The sequence below is a fragment of the Halichoerus grypus genome, chromosome 8 (genome assembly GCF_964656455.1).
Source record: "Halichoerus grypus chromosome 8, mHalGry1.hap1.1, whole genome shotgun sequence".
Lineage (NCBI taxonomy): Eukaryota > Metazoa > Chordata > Mammalia > Carnivora > Phocidae > Halichoerus > Halichoerus grypus.
The window spans coordinates 14226693-14251484 of NC_135719.1; the positions used below are offsets into that span (position 1 = coordinate 14226693).

Sequence of the window (24792 nt, forward strand, 5' to 3'; positions counted from 1 at the left end):
GATTTTTTAAAAGCGCATGCAGGCGTGTTTGTATGTGTATGTGGGAGTTGGGGGGGGTAATCATAAAATCTATTGCTTTGACAACTTTCCTGCGACTATATGAATTATATGAAATATTTTTCAGCCTCAAAGCTAGGAAAAAAATACTATCTAGAAACCGATAAACTTTCTCCTAATAGTCAATAGTTTACGTGAAATATTTGACATTAAATAATCAGAGGTCCTCAATCAAGAAAAATGGGGGGGAATGTTCTAGAACTGCTGGACACTATCTCTCTTAGAGAATGTCTGTAACATATAATTACATTCTCCAAGGTGCTGATAGTGGTTTGATTTGGATAGTTGATGGCTTAGGAAGGAGTCCACCAAACAATGCCACAGACTATAAACCACAGCTCCTAAAAACATCAGTTGTACTAAGGAGAACTAATAAACTGTTTTGCTCAATGATCCATCCCGTTTCATGCCAACTCGTTGATCTTTGTAATCAAATACCATTCAGGTTAGTCTGGCCTCAGCTGGAAGCTTAGGAGTAAATTAATATGTCATGGACTGAGTTCTTAACAGTGATGGACTTACGAATACAGACTTCAGCTAGTATCTATTTTCTAAACAGTTTAGAGAGTGATGATGAAATATATAGCAGCTTCCCCCAAAGGGAGGTGTTCTGATAATTCTGGAAACTATGTTAAGAACAACATGGAAGGGGATGAAGATGAAACTATTGGGGATTGGTGGGAAAAATATATACCCCCTAACAATTTAAAGGTTGATGCTTATAGGGTGCAGAAGGGTCTGTTATAGATACTGTGTAGGGAGATTTTTAAAAATAAAGAGTAGACCAGAAACATGTATGCAAGTGAAAAGCACTATATCTAGGAAACTGTGCGGGGAGTGGGGAGAAGGTCCTTATGGACATAGTCCGTTTCAAACCTTTTCCACTATGGACATTGGGTTCAAGAAGGTCAAGCATATAATAGTTCGTCCCTTTCTATTTCCCTTAAAACAAAAAGTCAAGCAGGATCTCAAATCATCTACAATGTCATCTATGTGGTTTATTGGTGTTATTGGAACAACATAAACTGGAACATTGCACGTAGGAGGGATATATTATCAACAACATATCCATAACACCTAGGACTGCCTAAAACCATGAATGCATATTTCCCATTGTCTTTTCTCTTGTCTTGAAACTTCCTTGTTAGAAGTTCACTGAGACTGAGTGCATGCTTTTTCTGAGGCAAGAGGTTATTAAAATGTGCAAAGTAAAAAGATAAGCACTAATCACTCCAACTAAGAAGAAGATGGGGAGCATCCTGAGAACAATTGGAAATGAGTTTGAAAAAGGAAAATATATCATGGTAGATGCCTTTTCCCCCCAGATAACACCTATTTATTTAATTATTTATTTTCAAATATTTTATGTATTTATTTGTCAAAGAGAGAGAGAGCACCAGCAGGGAGAGTGGCAGGCAGAGGAAGAAGTAGGGAGAGGGAGAAGCAGGCTCTCGACTGAACAAGGAGCCTGATGCGGGACTAGATCCCAGGGTCCTGGGATCACCACCGAGCTGGTGGCTTAACTGATTGAGCCACCCAGGTGCTCCAAATTACACCTCTTGATTCAATCCAGTGCTTGGTAGAATGACAGACAATTTTGAACAACTGCAGTGAAGCCTCTGTCTTTAAAAAAAAACCCCTGTGTCATGTAGCTTGTCTTTAATGTGGAACAGGGCAAAATCGCTTCCTAGTCTAATTGCCCAATTACAATTTAGTGTAAAGCCCCAAATCTGACAAAGATCACCATTTTGCAGTATCATAGGTTTTGTTAACAGATGAGAAAAATGTCTTTCTCTGGAAAGGGAGGAGTGGTATATTCTCATTTCGTAACATATATTTCCTCATAGAATTTAAGGACTATACTCAACTTATGTATTAAATTCAGTTGGTAAAAATTCATTGATAGTCCATTACTATTGGTGAACTGCAGTGTAGGGACTTCAGGAAATCCTCCCAAACCCCTGCTTGCTGGATACTTCTCTCCCCTCCCTCTTTTCAACTTCATCAAAAGTGATTCATTATAAGCAGACATATTTCTCTTCCAGCTAATCCCAAATGGTTGGAGTAAAGAGCTTGACACCAATTTTAAGCTTTTCTTTTTTTCCTCCCCTAATCATTTATTGTGGAAGAAAAATAGCCCTAAAAAGATGGATTTTTTACTGCATCCTCAATAAATCCTACATGTATTTCTCTTATTCTCTGTCCACTGCAAACATGCCTCTATCAAGATTAATACTAAATTCAGCCCAAGGCTGAGCACTGGATTTGAGCAATGACAAATTCGTCACATTTCCCCACAGATCTTTTACTTTTTCTGCTAAGTTGTGAATTTCAGGCTTGCCCTCAAAATAGACACAGTGGAAAAGCATTCCTATCACTGACTGTAAGTCATTATTTTTGAACCCTGACACATTGATACATCTCAGCTTTTTGATGTGTTATTTGATGTTTCATCCAGCTACTTTTTGAACTTTCTACAAATTTAGATCATTCATAGTTGAAGTCCAATCTTGTGTCTTGAGAGGAGAATAGAGAAGGATATAAGTGTTTTAGGTCAGTTGTCCCCAGATTTTGCATTTTTATCAGTAAAATATATTTTTTAAAAATTAGAAGATGAAAATGAGATGCAAACTCAAATGTGTCAAGTACAGAGGTGCACTCACATAAAAAAAAAAAAAAAAAAAATCTCTGCCAGCTACTGTTTCTTCAATTTCAGGATAAAAATCTCAGGATGAAAAACAGTTTTTTAAAATGAATAGTTTGCTTTATGTGAATTTTCTTATTTTGTTGGAGATTTATCATGTATGTACCACTGTCTGCAGCTTTGCTTTTGGGACAATGGCATCAGGCAAAAAAAAAAAAAAAAAAAAAAAGAAACTTCTGTCCACACAGTTCTAAAATGGGGATCAGCTGACCCGGCCTGTGGTCTCAGCAATTTTTTTGATAAATAAATAACAATTCTATGGGATTGTCATTTGGGTCAGGAGAATCATTTTGCTTTCAGAAGCTCATGAGTTCATTTATATTGAAAGATCATCATAGAGATCAAATGAGACTGTGAGGCATGTAACTGATTAAAGGGACAGACTTACTAATAAGTATATACCGCTTGACTACGAGCCAGAAATTGGAGATGAAAACGGTTTTCAACTAAATTCTGATCATTGCCATCCAGGGTGCATAGAATTATTCTGGACATTTTAATTGATACATATTTTACTAAGTTAATCATGAACCCAAAACACTGAATCACAAAGAAGCCCATTATAAGAAACGTTCTGCCTCATTCCAGGTACAAAAATCACATTCACCTTTTGGGATTCACACTTTGCTTTTGAAAAGATAATTTTCTTCATTCTTAGAATCCTCACTATGACCTTGATTTTTTTTAAGATTTTATTTATTTGAAAGGGAGAGCATGAGCAGCGGCGAGGAGCAGAGGTAGAGGGAGAGGGAGAAGCAGACTCCTCACTTAGTAGGGAGCCCCGATGCAGGGCTCGATGCCAGGACCCTGAGATCATGACCTGAGCTGAAAGCAGATGCTTAACCGACTTAGCCACCCAGGCACCCCTATGACCTTGATTTCGAAGGCTATTTTTAGGTGCCGAAAATTTCTTGGAGACTCTCTGTACTATTCTGTACTTGGACTATTTGAGTGAGGCCAAAGGCTGCCCTAAGAAAGTAACCATAACGTGTTGATCACATTTTATTCAAATTAAATGAATTCTGTAAACAGGTCCTAAATGTGAATCAGTGTGGGGGACACCTTCCCTCGTTTTTCATTCTATCTGTTCTGTTTGGAGAGAACAGCTTCCCTTGTTCTATGCCCTTTTATTTGAGAAATTGTCTCAAATTCTTCTCCACTCAGGGATTTGAGTTTTCTTTTTGGGTTTCATTACCTGTGTCTCCGTCACGCCTCAGCATAAAGCCATGTGTGGTCCACTGAGTGGTCAGGCTAGCCCTGGGACACTCTCCCTGATTGTGCTAGTCTAGAAAGACTACAACCCCTCAGGTGCATAACTGGGCATCTACGAAGTCAGAATTTAATCTCTGAGTTTTTTAGAACTAATTTTAATTAATTAGTTAGAATGCATGGGCCTCGTTGGACCTTCTAAACAATGACCAGATATTGTACATGTTAATTTATGGTGGGGATGGAGAGTGATACCTCGAGTGACTCCAGATACTGGAAGGTTATGCAAGTGCATTAAGTGGTGGAAATGCCATGTAATACCATTGGAGGATGGGGGGGTCGGGGCGTATGCATGCCCGTTCCATTTCTAAATGGAATGTTTTAAATATTCCAACTGCTAATTTTTGATCCTGGTTAATTGTGATCTCCCCCCCATACACACAGAGAGTCCCTAAATCCCCCCTTTTCCCATTGCACTTAACATTTTGTAATACACTCTATGGTGTCTCTATTTTAGCTGTTTCTTTCTCGAGTCTCCCCTCACCCCTTAGCCATATAATTAAACTACATGAGGGAAGGGATTTTTGCTTGTTTTATTCACTTCTGAATCCCCATTGCCTATGTAAGTGCCAGACATGCAGCATGCATTCAAATATTTACGAATGGAGAGCTTAATTCTCTCCCCCATCACTATACAGATAATCAGCTTTTAACGTGAGATTTCATGTTTGTGTTTTCAGCTTGCAGGGCACTTAGGATCTCATTGGAAAATGTTCAGGTGAGGATCAAGACAGATATGGCCCATATCTGGAAGAGGATTTCCATCTAGCAATGCTGTGATGCAAACAATCATTGTGTTCTTCCCAACTGAGATCTGTTCTCTTCACTGCATGTCAGGCAGACCATATGAACACCAATTAGAGTTTGCAATAGAAAGGAACACTTTTGTCATTCCTGAGCTCAGGCAACTTCAGTATTCCATGTAAGTATACTATATTGCTGTATAACATATTTTAAATTAAGATATTTGGCATTCTCGATGTAACCCACGGCGACCATAGTGGCCAATTCCCCAAAATGCTTGAGACTCACAAGGGTGTCCTATTGACAAAAGACGGAAAACAGATGGAAAAACAGACTTGCAGAAACGGTAAAGTATTTCTCACCAATAGACTCGGTAAGCAGCCTTTGCTGGCTCAGGCACCAGCATCTAGAATATAATGATAAGTCGGCTCCACACACAGCAGGTCCCACAAACTAGGGGTCTTTGGATTCACCTGTACACATATATGTTAATTTGGCCAAAAAAAATGTTGGCCTCATTACACTCACGTCGACATGTCAAAAATCTACTGAATTCAAGTCAAAATCTGGGTTACTGGCAGCTCTTGGACAATTAGGAGGCCTGGCAATATTGGGCAGGCATTCCCACAATTCCATTAGTGATAAATCTTGTGCAATTCATCCTGGCCGCGCCACTACTGAATCTTTTTTTTTTTTTTTTCCATTTTGTTCTCACAACGATATCGCCTGCTGCCTGGTCTATATTTTTAGAGTGTGATGTTGACTCTATTCTTAATTTCTGCTGAAGTTCCAATTACATGCTTATTAAATTACTTCGGTAGAGCGTGCGACTCTTGATCTCAGGGTTGTGAGTTCGAGCCCCACGCTGGGTGTAGAGATCACTTCAAAATAAAATCTTTAAAAAAAAATGAACACATATTTAAGGGGTGCCTGGGTGGCTCAGACGGTTAAGCATCTGCCTTTGGCTCAGGTCATGATCCCAGGGTCCTGGGATCGAGCCCCCCGCATGGGGCTCCTTGCTCAGTTGGGAGCGTGCTTCTCCTTCTCCCTCTGCCCCGCTCCCCTGTTTGTGCGCGTGCTCTCTCTCTCTCAAATAAATAAATCTTTTTTTTTTTTTTAAAGAGTAAATCAGGATGTGGTAAGGACAGAATGGTTGAACAAACTATTAATTTACAGCAGCAGCATCCAGGCACCAATTCTATGGACCGGACGGTAGGGTCCCAGAGCCATGTACCTCCTTCACTGAGAAGTTGCCACCACACCTCTGTGGGAAGGAGGGTTATCTCAGCTTGGAATCTGTCGCTCTCCTTCTTTCACTGTTTTGCTCTGATGATTCCTAACTTGGGCCCCACATATTCCACGTCCCGTACCGCCGTCTTTGGAGTGCTCCTGCACTTAATCGGGACCGTTGACACTAAACTGTGGCAGAAAGAGAGGGGTCTCTACAAATGCAACAGAAGTTGTATATATTGGTACAGAGATCGCTGCACTCCATTTCCACAGCTCTCGCTGTCTGCGCTGAACTGCCCCTCCTGCAGGAGCTTCTGTCTTCTAGAGTAAAACTTGCAGGATGTGTGATGCAGGTACTTGTCACTCTGGAAAAGCATCTTTTTGCTTTGTGTTCTCCTGGATCTCTTTCTGTGCCACTCTGTGCTGCACCAAGTCATGGAAAAAGCAGTTTCCGGGCTGATGGCAACCCCCCCCCGAAATACAAAAATCAAAGATTTTGATAATTTTTATCTCACAAGTAAATTTTTGTCTCCTTCATCCAGATCCCAGAAGATTTTTTGTGTTTTGTTTTTTTGTTTATTGTTTTTGTTTCAGATCCCATAAGGCTTGGCTGTTCACCCGTATCGGTCTGCTGTGTGTAGGCTGCGCTTAGTGATCCTAAAGAACATAGTGCCATGAGCCCGTTTTTCTATGATCCACGTGGATGTATGAACACGGGCATCCCCAATGCGGTGGTGTGACCCACACATGCCTCGTCTTTCAGAGACCTTCTGAACTCACAAGGGAAATAGATGATTGCTGGGTGGGATGGAACCAGTATGAGCAAAAGGAGAAACAAGCAGTTTATTTTTTTTTTTTTTTTAAAGATTTTATTTATTTGACGGAGAGAGACACAGCGAGAGAGGGAACACCAGGAGGCGGAGAGGGAGAGGGAGAAGCAGGCTTCCCGCCGAGCAGGGAGTCCGATGCGGGGCTCAATCCCAGGACCCTGGGATCATGACCTGAGCCGAAGGCAGACGCTTAACGACTGAGTCACCCAGGCACCCCAAAACAAGCAGTTTAAAGTTTGGTATTGAGACCTAGAAAACCCAGACTAAAGGTAAGCCAAGGTTTGTCATCACAAGAAGGGGAGAACTACACAGGCAGGAAACAGAACTCAAATGAATTTCAAAGGAGAGAAAGTCACCACTTAACCCAGGCAGATTTTTGACCCAGAGCCTTGCTGTGTAAATGGAATTCTATTTCCCAGGGACCTCTGAAGCCAGGACTGCTGAGAACATTCACTTGCTTTTGCAATTGGAACATTAGAAGTTTACATCAAGATGGCAGGGACTCTTGTACCTTTCTGTAAATTCCTAAGACCCAGGGGATTCATAGGACAGCTAGAGCATATATGAAAACCCACTGAGCCTTTCCTTTTTCCTTCAGCTTAATACTTGTGAGCCCAAACAATCCAGATTTCAAAAACATATTCAAAATTACTATTTCCTTTAGAACATATTCAGGACATAGGCTGAGGTCTTAGGAAATACAGAAATGAGTAAGCTGTCACTCGACATGTAAAAGATGTATCTTTAGTGTAAAGCTTTTATTGTTGGTTTGGGAGGAATGGGAAGATATGATAGAAATAAAATGGAATTGGACTCTGAGTAGTCAAAGTCACTAACACTTTGGGTGCCAAGGGAGGGGGGTAAGAGCACGGTGCAGTCCTTACAAATAATTTAATATTTGCCCTGGCCATTGGGGCATAACCCATTGCTTTTTAAGAGGACCACAGGGTTCCTTATCTCTCTGTCTTTGTACTTTGGTGGATCCCCATAAACAAATGTGTATTTATCTTGCAAGCCTCAGCACAAACTCAACCCCAAACCCCTCCTGACTTCTGACTGCTCACTACTAGGTTGAGCACACGTTTTCCCCGGTGCTTAACACTCCTTCCCTGTTCGTCTCCCACCACATGTGCAAGGACAATGGCTACGTCCACTCTCCCTTGGCTGACAGGGTTTAGTACCTGAAACACATGTTCAGTAGTGGTCTGTCCCATTAACGCATGACCCGGTGGCCTTCAATCAGAGAGGACTGGCTTCAGTCTAGGCCTCAGCACTTACAAGTGTGTGACAGCGAATTTTCTCCAACTTATTAAACCTCTGTTTCCTCTCACACAGAAAGACAACACAGGATCCTTTGTGAGGACAAAATGGAATGACTTGGGCAAAGCACTCAGCCCAATTCATCAAAGTAGAGAGAAAATACAACAAACTTTCTTGGATCTATCAACTAGCTTGGTTGAATTTAGATTATTTTCAAGATCTGTTTTAAAAATCTGTGGTTCCCAAACTGTGTGCCACAGGGAACTCATAGGAATGCCATCGTATGTTTTTAGTTTTCAAGGGACACATGGGGACATTGGACACCTCACAACCATTACTATCAAAATTTTTGGACTCTACTTAATAAAGGGAACCTTTAGACATTTCTTTCAGCTTGGGTAGCATCACAAAAGAATGGAGATAATAAAGGTGCTATGAACCAAGAAAATTGGGAATCTCTGCTTTAGAAATTTTTTTTTTTAAATAAAACATTACAATTGTAGCTATAGCCTCTGTGGGTTTGTACCTCTCTCTTCCCATTTAAAGGAACTACAAATCTGAAATTTGAAAATTGACACTTTCTTTTTTTAAAAAGATTTTATTTATCCATTTGAGAGAGAGAGAGAGAGTGCGAGCACACACAAGCGGGGGGAGAGGCAGAGGGAGAGAGAGAAGCAGACTCGCCGCTGAGCAGGGAGCCCAACACAGGGCTCCATTGATCCCAGGATCCTGAGATCATTATTTGAACTGAAGGCAGAAGCTTAACTGACTGAGCCACGATAACTTACACTTTTATTAATATTTTTATGTTTTCATTGTACACTTTCTTCCATGTGCATAAATCATATTATTTTTGTATGTTTGGCGCTTGACATAAATAGTGTCAGGTACATTATCTTTCCTGAACTTGCTTTTTTTCTACCATGCACTGATACACACTCTCTTAATTGGTATTACTTTATAATAAATATGAATATCTGATAGGGTGAGTCTCTCTACCTTGTTCTATTTCAGAATTATGTGGGGTTTTTTTTGTTTGTTTGTTTTCAGGGGTTCTTTTTTGCCTTATGCTTCCCATATACATTGTAGAATGAGCATTTTGAGTTCTACCAAAAACCGATTGGATTTTGATTAGAATTGCATGAAATTTATATACTAATTTGAAAATAATTGGCATCTTTATGAAAGCATGTCTTCCAATCCAAGAGCTTGCTTAATCCTTTACTCTGCATCATTCAATAAAATCTGTTTTTCCTCCATAGAAACTAGCTCATCATTTTTTAGAGCTGTTTCTACCTTTTCCTACTGCACTGGACTCATCTTTGCCTTGTTCCTGACTTGCAAAATAATGGCTCTACATTTCACTATTAAACATAAAGTAGTTTGTAGTGTTGAATTAGATAATATTTATAAGTTAAGGTTTAGCTTTCTATGCTTTGTGTGTGCATATGTGTATATGCAAATCTTAGATGGATACTGGATTTTAATAAATTCTTGTTTTATGTCCATTTGGGTACTTTAGAAAGTTCTTATCCTTTAAATTAGTTTGTGTGATGAATTGCATTTATCGTTTTTTCTCGTCTTAAATCATCCAGGAAGTCTCATGATAAATCAACCTTGTTCATAATGGTTTTAAAAATAATCAAGTGGTAACTTCTGTTTGCTAATATTTATTCAGGATTTTTGAGTTTACTTTCATGAGAGAGATTGCATAATACATTTTGTGCTGTTCTTTTTCAGTCTGGTGTCAAAGTCATTATTAACTTCAGAAAGGGAGTTAAGGAGGCTCACTTCATTTCTTCTACTTTCTGAAATATTATGTATAAATGCGGATAATGTATTTCTTCATTTTTGCAAAAATTAGCTCCTAAGACATCTGACCCGAGTCAATTCAGGAAATAGACTGTCATTTACTGATTCTAAAAAAATATTGTAATGGTTAAACATCAATTCTGGTTTCTGGTTCTTCTTGAAATACAATTTCTGTTAAGTTACTTGTGCAATTAGAAAATTAGATAAATATAATCAGAACTAAATAATTTCTAGAAAATGATCCATATATCTCTGTTTTTAATTAGTTGGTGTAAATTCATTCATGATTTCCTCTTACCATTATCTACACTGTATCTCTAATCGTGACCCTTTTAGTTCCTAATATTTATTAATGCCTTTTCTTTCTTTTCTTGCTCAACCACATCAGAATTTTCCATTTTATTAATTAAAGCAAAGGAAGCATTTTCCTTTTTTTTGAGTGATTTTCTTTGTGTTCTATTTTATTAACTTGTGCTTATGTATTTTTTCTTCCTTCTGACCTCTTCGGGTACCGTATCCTTATTAAGAATTTTCTTGGAGGTGGACACTTAGCTCATTTAACCTTCTTTCCCAATATAAAGATTTAAGGCTCTAGCTTTAGGGACATTCCCACAACTTTTCCCAGGATCCTGAGATCATGACCCGAGCCAAAACCAAGAGTCAGAGGGTTAACCAACTGAACCACCCAGGAGCCCCCCTGCCCCGCCCACAAATTTTGATATGAGGTATTCTTACTATTGTCCAATTCTCAAGAATTGCTTAATTTCCATGATGGATTCTTTGGCCCATGAGTTATTTAGATGTGTTTCATGTTCCCATGTGAATGGGTTCTTCTGTTATTATGCTCCCATTCTCTAACTTAATTGTTATCAGACCTCTGGGTCTGTATAATATTAAAGCTAAATTAACTGCTACAATGTGCTTTCTGGCCTAATACATGTGCTTAAAAGAAATGCTGCCTCTTCACATCTTAGGTTATTTTTTCTCAAATGGTTTGTGCATTCTCGTCTTGTTGGTTTTAAGATCTCCTTATACGGTTTAGATGATAACACTCTGTGCTATCTGGGTTGCAAACATATTTTTTAAAATTTATAATTTTCTATTGACTTTACTGAAGTCATCTTTTACCATGCTATTTATACAGTGAAATTTGCTTATCTTTTTTTTAATGCTTTGTAGGATTCCACATTGCCTGAGGACCCCACCACTTTAAATGCATATAGACTCCTATCTGTTCTTGTAGGATTTTTATACATTTCTTTCAGAGAAAGATCCAGGGCTGAGGAATAAATTCATGTAAGTTTATTTATTAAAAGACCTTTTATGAAAAATGCAAACATAAACACAAAATTTGATACAAAAGTGAGTATTTGTCCAAAGTGTGAAAAGAAATCACAACAGAAAAAAAATTTAATATGTTGACAAATATCTCAACTATGCCCCTAATCCAGAAAGATGGCATAATATTTTTTATGAAATGACCGCTTAATATATGTCTGTAGTAGTGTTTTTATTTTCCTACATTTTTTGGCTTCATATTCTTTGATCACCTCACTATATAATTGCAATTGTATATTTTCCATAGAGAAAATAACAAGAAAAGTTAGCCTTTCCTTTAGTAGACTTGATCAAAAATTGTTTTGTTCTTGATAATTGGGATGTATCACACATATGAATTCAGACACCAACACATTCATTATAAAACCTTTCAAATAGGAAATCTGAAAAACAACACTTCACTCAATTCCCAAAAAGAAAAAATCCATGATGCCTTTGTATTGGTATAACACTGCATTCTGGAGTTGATTCTTGAGAGGGGAGAACTTCCATTTTGACTAAATACCAATGAGAATTCCATCTTCTATCATCAATTGTATATATTTGATCATTGGAAGGCTTTCCACACATTGATTTCTGGCCCTGTAGTCTCCAAACCTTGTTCTCCCCCACTACACCTGTTCTCCAGGTGCCGGGCGCAGTAGGACATGGTCATAATGTGGCGTGAGCTGAGGTTCTGTGTCTTGGTGAGAGAATGCTGAGTGGGGCGCTGTGATGGGTCAGAGAATGCTGAGTGGGTCAGTGCTAGCACCCTGGACGCTGATCTACACTGCAACACTTATCCATAACTTAACGCAAAATGATCGCCAACCACAGGCATCTACCCCACCAGGCCAAAACTAAATGCATCCCTTATTCAATCTCCCCTCTGCCAGATCCCATAGGCTCTGTATTTTTTCCAGTGCCATCTGATGACAGAGATGTAGGAAGGGAAGAATGGAAAGTGGGATAACTGACTCATCCCAGTTTGCCCTGGAGTTGGCCGATATTAGCACTGAAAGTCCCATGTCCCGGGATCTCTCAGTCCTGGGCCCACAAGGAAAACCTATTGCTCTAGGGGAGAAGAGACAGCGGTCTTAGCTGTTGGTGCTTAAAATAATTTTGTTTTGGGGCACCTGGGTGGCTCAGTCCTTTGGGCGTCTGCCTTCGTTCAGGTCATGATCCCAGGGTCCTGGGATCGAGGCCCACCTCCGGCTCTCTGCTCAGTGGGGAGTCTGCTTCTCCCTCTCCTTCTGCCTGCTACTCTTTCTCTGTCTCTGTCAGATAAGTAAATGAAATCTTAAAAATAAATAAGTTAAATAAAGTAACTTTGTTTTCCAAATTTTTGAGAACTTTGAGCCCATGGACACGGGCCTCTGCACTTCCTGGGGCATCAGAAGCGACCCAGGCCAGTGAGAGGCTTTAGTTCAAGTCAGGGGCTAGAGATGAAGTTCTGGTAGCTTTCCAGTAAATTTGCTGAGTAGATCATTTAAGTCCTGAATCTATCTTTAATTTAAGTCTTTATCTGAAATTCATTGTTTACTTGCGTTCTTGACGTTTTCCCTAGTCTTCCTCCCTCTGGCCATAGTGCTCCTTGAGTGCTTTGTTATGTTTCTATGCCAACGTTCTGTGACTCAGGTACCACTTTTGGAGTCCCCATTTGTCAAAGAGGGGATGACGCAGTCTCCCGCTGGGGCTAGGAGAGTAGAAGCGGAGCGGTGTCCACCTCCCGCTGGGGCTCCCGGAGTGAGCTATGCCTCTGCTCCTGGAAGTCCCAGGCTTTGAAGCACAGAGCCACTGCCCCACTCAGCACGGCCGGGCATCTCCATATCGGGGAGCCGCGTGCATCTCCATATCAGGGAGCACCGGGCATCTCCGTATCTGGGAGCATCGAACATCTCCGTATCTGGGAGCACCAGGCATCTCCATATCTGGGAGCAGCAGACATCTCCGTATCTGGGAGCACCGAACATCTCCATATCTGGGAGCACCGGGCATCTCCATATTGGGGATGACCGAGCATCTCCATATCGGGGAGTACCGGGCATCTCCGTATCTGGGAGCACTAAGCATCTCAGTATCTGGGAGCATCGAGCATCTCCATATCTGTGAGCACCAGGCATCTCCATATCTGGAAGCATTGAGCATCTCCATATCTGGGAGCACCGGGCATCTCCTTATCTGGGAGCACTGGGCATCTCCATATCGGGGAGCACCGGGCATCTCCATATCTGGGAGCACTAAGCATCTCAGTATCTGGGAGCATCGAGCATTTCCATATCTGGGAGCAGCAGGCATCTCCATACCGGGAGCACCGGGCATCTCCGTATCTGGGAGCACCAGGCATCTCCGTATCTGGGAGCACCAAGCATCTCCGTGTCTGGGAGCATTGAGCATCTCCATATCTGGGAGCACCAGGCATCTCCATATCTGGGAGCACCAGGCATCTCCATTTGGGGAGCACCGGGCATCTCCATATCGGGGAGCACCGGGCATCTCCGTACCTGGGAGCACCAGGCATCTCTGTACCTGGGAGCACCAGGCATCTCTGTACCTGGGAGCATCGGGCATCTCCGTATCTGGGAGCACCGGGCATCTCAGTATCTGGGAACACCGAGCATCTCCGTATCTGGGAACACCAAGCATCTCCATATCTGGGAGCACTGGGCATCTCCATATCGGAGAGCACGGGGCATCTCTGTATCTGGGAGCATCGAGCATCTCCATATCTGGGAGCACCAGGCATCTCCATATCAGGGAGCACCGGGCATCTCCATATCTCGGAGCACCGGGCATCTCCGTATCTGGGAGCATCAGGCATCTCCATATCCGGGAGCATCAGGCATCTCCCTATCAGGGAGCACCAGGCATGTCCATATCTGCGAGCACCGGGCATCTCCGTATCTGGGAGCATTGAGCATCTCCGTATCTGGGAGCATTGAGCATCTCCGTATCTGGGAGCATTGAGCATTTCCATATCTGGGAGCACCGGGCATCTCTGTATCTGGGAGCATCGGGCATCTCCGTATCCGGGAGCATCAGGCATCTCCATATCCAGGAGCACAGCCCCTCCGGTCCCCCACCCATGCTGCGCAAGCGGCCCCAGATCTCAGCACATCTTATTCCAAAGATCTGCCACTCTGCTCATCTTTACTACAGAAATCTCTGAGGCTATTTTCCAGGATCTTACAGAGTCCGTGAAAAAAGAAGGCTCAGAGCAATTTGGTTTGGGTCTGATTTTCTGCTGTAAGTCTGGTAAAAAGCCTCAGCTGTGCCTAACTGTGGCCTTTTGCCCTGGGCGCGTGTGTGTATGTGTGTCCACAGACTTCTATACGTACGTGTGTACATATACAGTTGGCCCTTGAATAACACAGGATTTAGGGGTGCTGACACCTGCACAAAAATCCCCGTACAGGGGCGCCTTGGGGGGAAGGGTAGAGTTGGTCGAGCAATGGGCTCTTGGTTTGGCTCAGATCATGAGCTCATGGTCCTGGGGGTGGTTTCTACTTGGGGTCGGGAATGTGGTGAGGCGGGGCGCTCTCCAGGAAAAAACAAAACAAAACCCACAGGTGGATGTCACATCAACCTGGATTCAAACTTTATCACATACCTGCAAGATTCTTAATCCATCAGGGACCCCAAGGTATCAACTGAGCTTACAAGCTATGTAGGAGAGCTGTGAAGATAAAAGTGAACAATGGCTAGGAATAGGGACAGAGGGACAGCGGGAGGGGGACCCAGGCAGGAGGAGTATTTCAAGATTCCCATCTAGGGGTTCCTGGGTGGTTCAGTCAGTTAAGTGTTTGGCTCTTGGTTTCAGCTCATGACCCTGGAATCAAGCCCCATGTCAGGCTCTGAGCTCAGCAGGGAGTCTACTTGAGGTTCTCTCCCTCTGCCTCTCTCCCTGCTTGTTCTCTCTTGCACTCTGTCTCTCTGTCTCTCTAAAACAAACAAATCAACCTTTAAAAAAAATCTCCATTTCTCCCCCTTCAGCTCCTCCTCCCAACGCAACCCCCAGAAATGCAATGGTTTTACCAAGAAGAGAGAGCACAGGGCGGGCACCATGAAAAGCTTTGATTTCTTCCCCTTTTCTTGCTGCTTCCCTCTCCTTGGGACTTGTGCTAAGAACTTGGACTGTACAATTTCATATCATTTAAGAAAGAAGGGATATTAGGGGGCTGAAGGGGCAGCCGCTTGGCAAACATGAAAGCCTGCTCCAAGACATCTTTATAAGCTCTATCCCCATCGGGGTGCTCCTCAGAGCTGCCTCCCTGCAGAGCTAACTGAGGCTTCAAGACCCAGCTGCTTACGCCCTGCCCTTCAACACGGGGCTTTCTTTTATCCTGTGATTGCTAGGGAGAGCTACAAACGGAATCCAGCGGGCAGCGATAGATAGCATTACCTGTTTTCCTTGTCATTTTTCGGTTTCATTTAGGTTCGACTGCCTTAAGCACTGGAAAAGCTTTACTTAGAAGGCTGGGCTCTGCACTTCCAGGTTCATCAAAATAAAGCAGAAGCCGAGCTGCCTAGTTTTAAGGGCACAAAGGAAAACACAGTTTGGTGATGGGAGGTTTTGAATTACAGTGAGCAAAGATAGTGGCTTCTGCTTAAGACTTAATTACTGAGTGCTTTAATAGGCTAGGTGGGAGCCATTCAAGGACTTTATATAGAGTATCACTTAACTCTGACAAAACCATAGAAGATACATAGGATGAAGATACACAGCATGAAGAAATTGAGACTCAGATAATTAACTTGCCAAAAATCAAGTAACTAGTAAATAATGGAGATCCAGAATATAAGAAAGAAGGGGTATTAGAGATTCAAGGTGACAGTAGATCTTTCACGTTCCAAAAGTCATGCCTTATCCATCAGGCCGCGCCTCTGATGTACGCAAAATAAATATTGCCATATTTCTCCAAGTATAAGATGATATCAATTGTAAGATGCTCCTTTGTGTATCACAGTGGGGAAAACAGTCTGTGGATTAAACTGACCATTAATTCCAAGACATGCTTGGACTTCAGAGATGTAAAAACAGAGAAGAAAAAAGTACCTTTTAATATTCATGAAGAATGATCCTTGAAAAGTCAGCCAGTCTGAAATGTAAGGAACAGAATAGTTACCTGCTGGCCCAGCTTGAGGGCAGCCTGATGGCAGCACAGGCGTATTCTGGTGACATGTTGCTTTCTCCAAAGCTCAGCATAAAATTCCGGCGGTGATTCAGGACTTTACCTGCAGGTGGCAGTGCAGGACACCGGATATGGCCTTTGGCCTCCTAGGGCGGGGTTTCAGGGGAGGAGCAGAAGGGGGCAGGTGAAAAACCTGTTTCCACAGCTTCCATTTTTATTCACCCTTCTGTGCTGTTCCAAACCTCGGAGTCTTTTCTGTTCCCTTTTTCTCCTGTCTGGTCTCTTCTTTCTCCGCATTAACTCTTTTTCTACCCATATTTCCAAAGTCCAAAGAGGTAGGCTTGCAATGAAAATGAATGTATCCTTCTTTTCCCCCCGCAAAATCAGATCAGAAATGTGGGAGTTAGCTAACGAGAAGGAAGCTGGTGTCTTAGTTTCCTGTTATTCTGTGATGTTTGGGTGTCTTGATTGTGTATGTCTGGAGCATATCCTAGATATAACCTCAAGATAGAGATTATTCCAGGGGCGCCTGGGTGGCTCGGTGGGTTCAGCATCCGACTCTTGGTTTCAGCTCAGATCATGATCTCAGTCTGGGATCGAGCCCTGCATCTGAGCTTGTCCCTCTCCCTCCTCCTCCCCACGTGCTCTCTCTCTCAATCTAAAATAAATAAATAAATAAATAAATAAATAAATAAATAAATAAATAAATAAAATCTTTAAAAAACGATAGAGATTTTTCTATCTAAAGAACATTTCTCAGGTAGGTCTCCCTTCTCTCGATGTAGCCAGTGATCAAACCCAGTTGTATCACTCTTCTCCCAGAATCTTGAAACACTTCCCTGATTCTAGACAACTTCTCCCAGCTCCTTGCATACCACCTAACCAGGCTCCAGCTCCCTGAGAACACCTGTGAACACATCCTGTGTCCACTCCCAGTCCCAGACCTCTCCCCAAAATCTTCTTCCCCTCAGTCTCTGCCCATAAAAAAAGCTCATTCTTCAAAACTAAGTTCAGAGTTCCTTAATGAAGTCTTTGCTCACTTAAACCTCATTGCCCTCCACCTATAGCTTTTTTTTTTTTTTTAAGATTTTATTTATTTATTTGACAGAGAGAGAGAACAAAGGCAGAGGGAGAAGCCCCAACATGGGGCTTGATCCCAGGACCCCGGATCATGATGGGAGCCGAAGGCAGTTGCTTAACCAACTGAGCCACCCAGGTGCCCCCACTTACAGCTCTTAACAGCTCTCTGTAAATATGTTCATTGTATGCCAGTCACCTCATGAGTTATCAATGTGGCAGTCTTCCTCTGTCCGTCCGATTTATATCCATATCCCTAGCACCCCGCACAGAGCTCAGGTTATAGTAGATACTCGACTGATATTTATTGAATGAATGAATAATTGAATGATTCTTTTCTAAAATATACCAGAACGGACAGGGAAATTATTTTTAACATTTTGCACATTAAAAGCTTTTAAAACTCCTGACATCCAGACTCCACCCAGAACCAGTGAAATCAGAACTTCTCAACTGATGTTTGGGTTGAGCCCAGGCATCGGTATTTTGTAAAGCTCCCCAGGTGATCTCAAGGTACAACCAAGGTTGAGAATCACCTCCATGGCAATGGTTCTCAAAGTGTGGTCCCAGGACCAGCATTAGAATATTACTCTCATCTTATTTGAAATGAAAATTCCTAGGACCCACCCTATACTGTAGAGTCAGAAATGGCAGGGCTGGGGGGATGGAGGGAGTTGACAACAATCCGTGTTTTAACAAGGCCTCCCATGATACAAAGTCAAGTTTGAGAAGCACTGTCTTAGAAGTTTACTTTAAATAAGTTATAGAGACTGTGTGTGAATGAATCCCTCCCACCATTTTCTTCTAATTTGATTCTGGCCCCTATTTCTTGCATATGGCTGTGCTTGCAGAAAAACAACAAGCCCTTTTTAGTTGAAGATTTTTTTTTTTCCAATCTAGTTGGTCTTACGATCAACATCAACTTATGGTAAAATAGCTTACCTATTTTATGTGGTTTTTTTTTTTTTTTTTTTTTTTTTCCAATCCTTAAAAAAACCAGAGAAGTATTCTCGTGGTTATTTTTTCAAATCATGGAAGAGAAATGAACCAAACCCAACATACATGGAACTTGTCCCATATGCCAGGCATGGTGCTGAAGTGCCCCATCATCTTACAATAAATCTAAGACATCCATCCCACAGAGGAGGAAAGAAAGGCTGGAAAAAATAGGATGAGTCCACAGGGACACAGCAGAGATGTGAACCCAGATCTGTGCTACCATCCGGTCGTTCTCAGGATTCTCATGACCCCCATTTTGTTATTTTGCCCATAATCCCATAGTTTTCATGAGGAAAATCGGCTGCTCTCAAGAATCCCTGGCTAGCTCTCGAACAGAGGTGGTCACTTTGAGCACATTAAGTACTCACGCTGTTTCCTGCTCATTTGCAGTGGAATACACTCAGGGCTTTCTTTTTCTCTAAGACCTTGGAAAGAAACATGGTTTCACAATGCATCTAGGGTAAAAAGCACAGTTTTCTTCTAAAATGTCTACTTCTCTGAAACTCATACGCTTTGTTCCAAATCTGTGGTCTGAATTCTTGGATTCATTATTCACATGGTTCCTTTTTGAATCGTGAACCTTAGTAAAGTTGTACAGGCTCTGTGCTAGGCTCTGTGGGGGACCAGCAGTGAAAAAGACAGACAAACCCCACTTGCTCACCTTAAAGAAGAACCGTATACATAAAACTAACCAATGAAGACACTAAGTCTAGATGTTATGACTGTCTTATCCAGGGCAATAAGATAAGAAGAGGACCTCTATGAGTTCAATTCTATAGTGTCTTGTGTGTACGTCTTAAGAGGTCTTTTGAACAGAAAGATCTTTGAACCTATGCTTCTCTATTATAGTTTTTTGGGGAACTGGTATGGATGGTGTTTATTTTGGGAAATAGAGTAAATATTCCCAAGTTTGGAAGAGTCAGCCTATCAGAAGATGCAAACCCAACATTCCATTTCTAAAACAGGACACCTCAATCATCAGACCTCTTTCTCTGGGGAATGGCCAGCCAGCGTCTTCAGCAATTATACCAGTCAGAGGAGAAATTTCCGTGACTTCCGTGGGCCATAAAAATCTGATACCATCAGCAAACTGGAAGGCATTTCCAGTGAAGGTGGCTTCACATACAAAGCAGCAGAACTGAGTACCACAAGCTCATGGCAAACCGCCAGGCCTGTTCCAGGACCCAGCCCTGCTCAGTGATGCCTATTCATCTGGGAGATGAATCCTAAATCTCAAATCCAAGCTGTGGGGCAAATAAGGCACCCAGGGGAGACTTTCTGTGCACCTGAGCACTCAGAGACACGCTCCACTTGCAAACACGTGAAAGAACCTGAAAAAGTAATCTTTTTTTAAGTCTTTAAAACATGAGAGAGCTTATCAAGACAGGGAGGAATTGCTAAGCCAATATGACAGAGAAACTGCTTACGTGGATAGGTCCATCAACTGGGAAGAAAGGTTTGCCCTAAGGGTACTTGTCAAGCCCAGAAATTTTTAGATTTCCTTCTGACAGCCTAAGGGGGCAAAGGGGATAGAAATGACAGGTTTGGCAAGGTCTTTTTTTTACAGTAATGGGACTGTTCTAAAATAAGCTTATTGTGATGGTTATATAATTCTTTATATATGCTAAAAATTCGTGGACTTGTACACTTAATATGGATGAATTGTATGGTATGTGAATTGTATCTCAATAAAGGTTGTGGGGGGAACTCAGTGAAGTGAGATCACTTTCTATTTGAGGGCAAAGTTAGGGGGAAACTGTCTTCTAGAAGCTGGCTGGCCTCCCCCTTCCCCACCCCAACTGATCTGCTCTGGTTGCCAGGCACATGTTTACCTTAGAGACAGAGCACCACCCCCCCCCCCAGGGTTCTGAGCCTTCAGTTGAGACCCATAGAACACTGGCCCTTGGAGGCAGAGCTGTGGAGCCCTACACAGCCATGGAGGGCCTGCTGCCTGCCATCAGATCCACTTTCCAGTTGGTCCTAGAGCCCCTGTGGGGTGCCCTGCTGGTGATTTCTGAAAGCTGGAGACATATTTCAGTTCTCCATGAGTTTCCCTGGGAGATCCTGGCATATATTGTAATACTGGTTTTGACAGCGAAGAAACGACACATTTGGAGAAGTGTGAAGGTGCTCGGCAAAAGGTGTTTGGCCCACGCTAAAGTCTGTGGAAAAGGTAGTGGGAATATGGGACCAATGACACAAGCTGATGATGCCCTAGGGCTGCCCAGGGTGGAGGCCAGTCTTCCCACATTACAAACCTTATGCTTCTCAGCAGTAAGTACTAACCGCTGTAGGCTGGCACTTCAGAACACCATTGACTTTCTGAAAATGGAGCAGAAGACCCAGCCTCCTAAACTTTCCCAAGTGACTGGTGATAGACCCATCTTAAGAACGTCAGAGAAGAATGGAAAACAACTTTGGAAGAAAATAATGGAGGATTTGAATGGAAACACTGACATGCTAGAGAGTCCAGAACTGCTAGCCCAAGAAATCGCGAGATGGAAGCAGAGACTCCAGGAAACGGAGCAGGAGAAAGAAAGGCTAGAGCAGTCGAACGCAGGACTGCAGCGGGCTCTGAAAGATAAAGTCAGCCAGTTAATACCACTGGGTGAAAACCTTCTGAAGGCCATTCCCTGGCCTTGTTTCCTTGGAGATCTCTTGGGTCACGTCAACTGGGAAGTCAAGCAAAAGAGGGAAGCAGAAAATGACAATCAGCCGATCCATCGGTCAGAGGGTGATCTGAAGGGTGTCACTGACGATGCTGATTCCAATGTGTCCCTTCAAAGTGCTGAAGAGAAAAATGAGGAACTAGCCAGACAACTGTGGGAAGAAAAGCGAATCAATGAAGAGCTTATGGGACAAATCACAGATCTTCGAGCCAAGGAAGCCTCTTTGCAGACGGAAAATTCACAGCTTCAAAGTGAGATTCAGCAGTTGAAACGGAAACTTCAAATTCTGCCTCAATTATATCAAGAATACACCAGGGAACTTGAGAGAAAATCATTGGAGAAGGAAGCGCAGTGCTCAGACATCGAGAAGAGTCTTTCCTACACGTGTGGAAACATCGAGTCCGCAACTCAGATTCGCAACTTCTACAAGAAGATGGCCGAAGACACCCGCAGAGAACTGGAGGAGAACACCTCGCACTGTCTAAAGGACATCCTCTTCTATGCGAATAAAGTCCAGGAGAGCTGGATGGCAGCTGTGCTTACCGAGCGAAAAGTCAAGGAGCTAAGGAAAGAAAATGATCACATCAGGCAAATGTTGGCCAAAGCGGAGTTCAACTTCCCGCCTTTCCCAAGTGGCCGTTTTGCTCCTGCTCCCCCACAGGCAGCCCACGGAGGCCCAGACGTGTCAGGGGGCCCCCTGGATCATCAGCACCCCCAGGAAGGAGAAGAGCCAGGCCGCGAGGGCCCACGCATCCAGGGACACCCGCAGGTTTGACTGAGCTCACCGCAACGTGGTCCTGAACGCCCACAACCACGGCATAACACCTGCATGTGTTTTCTGTCTTTAAAGTAGTTTTCACTTATCTCTTTTTGGTTTAGATACTGCTATTTAATTGATATTACAATTGCTTTTATTCAAGTAGATTTAGCATTATAGTTTTCAGATACTATTTCTCCAGTCAAGTGTCATTTCCTATAATTCTTACCAATATATTGTTTTCACATCACCAGACCCTCTAGAATTAGATAATATTAAGTATTGTATTTTGATTTAAATTAAAGATCCACAATTACTTTAACAACTATTGAAATTTGGCATGGATACAAACATTTAAAATAACATTTTTCTATGGCATGAGCATTTTTGTATGCCATTTTGATACTCACGAGCATGTATTAGAAGTCTGTACGAGTAATTTAATATATATCTGAATAAATTTTGATTTAAAAAATTGGAAAAAAAATCCCCTATTCCAACTTCATAATATTTTGATTAGACTAGCTTTAAATTCATAAATTAACTTATCGTAGTTTAAGGTTTACAATTTTTTCTCCCCTGTTAACTTTTTTAAATGTTTTTCTTTTAAGATATTGTTTGCTCTTTAGACGTTTCTAAATTTTATGCAGTGAAAACGAAGGTTTTCCCTTGATGGCAAGCAAACACACACACACACACCCCACCATGCCGATTACAAGGCACGCTGAGTCAGTATGTCAGGAACAGAGGATAATATAACAGTAAAGAAAGCTGCAAAATTGTAAAAAAATTTTAAAGAAAGAAAGAAAGAAACCATGCTCCCACAATTTGTATAATATACCTAACTCATATACACACAAAAGGAGAGTTGCCCAGAAAGTGAGGAAAAAGCAGGGGGAGACTCCCAGATGCTAACAACAGGGGAAGCTCTTCCCAGCTCTGGGACTGCCTGGAGCAAGAAGGGGGGTGCAAGTGGGGGGCTGTCCTCAAGGAAGACAAAGATTTGCTGCAGGTACACATGACAGCCACCAGAGGGCGGGGGAGCGCAGGCCAGGGGAGTGCACGGCAATAACTTGAAGAAGGACCAGCGCACTTGGGTCTATACAATCTAAAGTGTGTGTGTGTGTGTGTGTTACTGCATTAATTCATATCCCTTTATTTAGTACAAGCAGATCTCAGAGATCGTGCAGATTTAGTTCCAGGCCACCACAATAATGCAAATGCCACCATAAAGCAAATAATTCAATAATTAATATTTTTCTGGAAGTCATTTTTTTTCTGGTTTCCCAGTGCACACAAAAGTTATGTTTGTTACACTACACTGTCATCTAGTAAGTGTACAATAGCATTATCTCTAAAAAAATAAAAATTAAACCATGTTGAATTAAAAAATATTTTCTTGCTAATAAATGCTAACCGTCGTCTGAGCTTTTAGCACGTTGTAATCTTTCAGCTGATGGGAGGGTCTTGCTTCAGTATTTGCTGACTGATCAGGGTGGTGGTTGATAGAAAGCTGTGGCAATTTCTTCAAAGAAGACAACTACGAAGGTTGCCGCCTCAGCTGACCCTTCTTGTCACAAAAGACTTCGCTGTATCGGGCAGCGCTGTGGAGGGATGTGAAGAAATTGGAGCGCTGTTGGGTGGGAATGTGAAACAGCATAGCTGCTGTGGAAAACAGTGTGGAGGCTCCTCCAAAAATTAAAAAGAGAGATACCATATGATCCGGTAATCCCACTTCTGAATATGTATCGCCCAAAACTGAAATCAGGATCTGAAAGGGGTACCTGCACTTCGAGTTTCATAGAGCACTATTCTTAGTAGCCCACGAGAGAAAGCCATCCAAATGTCCACCAATGGATGGATGGATGGGCTCAGAGAATATGGTATGAATGAGTAAAGAAAATGTAACATTATTCTTAAAAGAGAAGGAAATTCGGTCACACGCTACAATATGGATGAACCTTAAGGATAGTATCCTATGTAAAATAAGCCAGTCATACACACACACACACACACACACACACCAGATATTGTCTGATGCCTCTTATATGAGATCTCTAAAGTTGGTGAAAAATACAATAAAAAATAAAGCAGTCCAACTCCTACAAACAGAAAGTGGACCCGTGGCTGCCACGGGCTGAGGAGTGAAAGGAATGGGTGGTTATTGCCTGGGTGTAGAGTTTCAGATTTGCAAGATTAAAATTTCTAGCAATCTCTTGCTCAACTATGTGAATTTAGTTAATAATACAAAACTACCAAACTTAAAAAGAATTAAAAGGGTAGATTTCATGTCATGTGTTTTTTACCACAATTTGAAAAAAAAAAAAAGAAAAGGAAATGTGAGTTTTGGGATTTGAGTGGTGGGGAATTAGACTTGAGCTCTGTCTCCAACCAATGACTTCACCTCTCTACATTTTGGTTGAAGGAGTTGATCTAAATAATTTTTAAAGGTTCTACCCAGTTCTAAAATCTAATTGCTTTATAATTATAAAGAGAATATCTTAGTCATTGACTCTAAGACAAAGTCCTTTATAGTACAAAATGTTGACCTCCTTATCTTCCAAAAAATCCCTCTACTACACCTTGTCAATCGTATCAGACAGACAATCAATTCACATTGGATGCTCAGTGGTCAGCATCTCACTAAAGTAATTCATGCTGAAAACAACATGATAAGAACTTGAAAAAGGACAATGTTTACCTCAAGCCGAAGGAGGACCAAATTTTAAATATTCATATTATGCTCATTATATTTTTGATCACTAATCTTTACTGGATGTGTATGAGAAAGATGAGAGCAAAGGTCATTAGAAGAAAGAAAATTATCTCTGAAATGACCCTGATATCAGGTGAAGATCATCTGAATGCAGGAAGTACTAGAGGGATGGAAAGGAAGGAGCAGAATTACGACAGGTTGAGGATGGAACTTGGTGGG

At 42.0% G+C, this 24792-nt stretch overlaps 1 protein-coding gene across 1 annotated transcript in view; it reads left to right on the plus strand.

Annotated features, from left to right (window-relative positions):
* The first annotated feature begins 5044 nt into the window (after positions 1 to 5044).
* Positions 5045 to 24792, plus strand: part of LOC144382848 (spermatogenesis-associated protein 31D1-like) — a 182635-nt gene continuing 162887 nt past the window's right edge. The window contains 1 exon segment of the mRNA XM_078078932.1: positions 5045 to 5147. The gene's annotated coding sequence lies outside the window, so the exon portion shown is untranslated.